This window comes from Anomaloglossus baeobatrachus, chromosome 11 (genome assembly GCF_048569485.1).
Source record: "Anomaloglossus baeobatrachus isolate aAnoBae1 chromosome 11, aAnoBae1.hap1, whole genome shotgun sequence".
Lineage (NCBI taxonomy): Eukaryota > Metazoa > Chordata > Amphibia > Anura > Aromobatidae > Anomaloglossus > Anomaloglossus baeobatrachus.
Window position 1 is genome coordinate 182105769 of NC_134363.1, and position 615 is coordinate 182106383.

Genomic DNA, 615 nt, shown 5'->3' on the forward strand with positions numbered 1-615 from the left:
GCCAATTTACCTGGTAGTCTCCGGGGCTCGTGTCTCCGGGGCTCGTATCACCGGGGCTCGTGTCTCCGGGGCTCGTGTCTCCGGCGCTCGTGTCTCAGGAGCTCATTTCTCCAGGACTCGTGTCACCGGGGCTCGTGTCTCAGGGGTTCGTGTCTCCGGGGTTCGTGTCTCAGGGGCTCGTGTCTCAGGGGCTCGTGTCTCAGGGGCTCGTGTCTCCGGGGCTCGTATCACCAGGGCTCGTGTCTCCGGCGCTCGTGTCTCAGGAGCTCATTTCTCCAGGACTCGTGTCACCGGGGCTCGTGTCTCAGGGGCTCGTGTCTCAGGGGCTCGTGTCTCAGGGGCTCGTGTCTCTGGGGCTCGTGTCTCTGGGGCTCGTGTCTCCGGGGCTCGTGTCACCGGGGCTCGTGTCACCGGGGCTCGTGTCACCGGGGCTCGTGTCTCAGGAGCTCATGTCTCAGGGGCTCGTGTCACCGGCGCTCGTGTCTCCGGCGCTCGTGTCTCCGGCGCTCGTGCCTCCGGGGCTCGTGTCTCCGGTGCTCGTGTCACCGGGGCTCGTGTCTCAGGGGCTCGTGTCTCAGGGGCTCGTGTCTCAGGGGCTCGTGTCTCCGGGGCTCG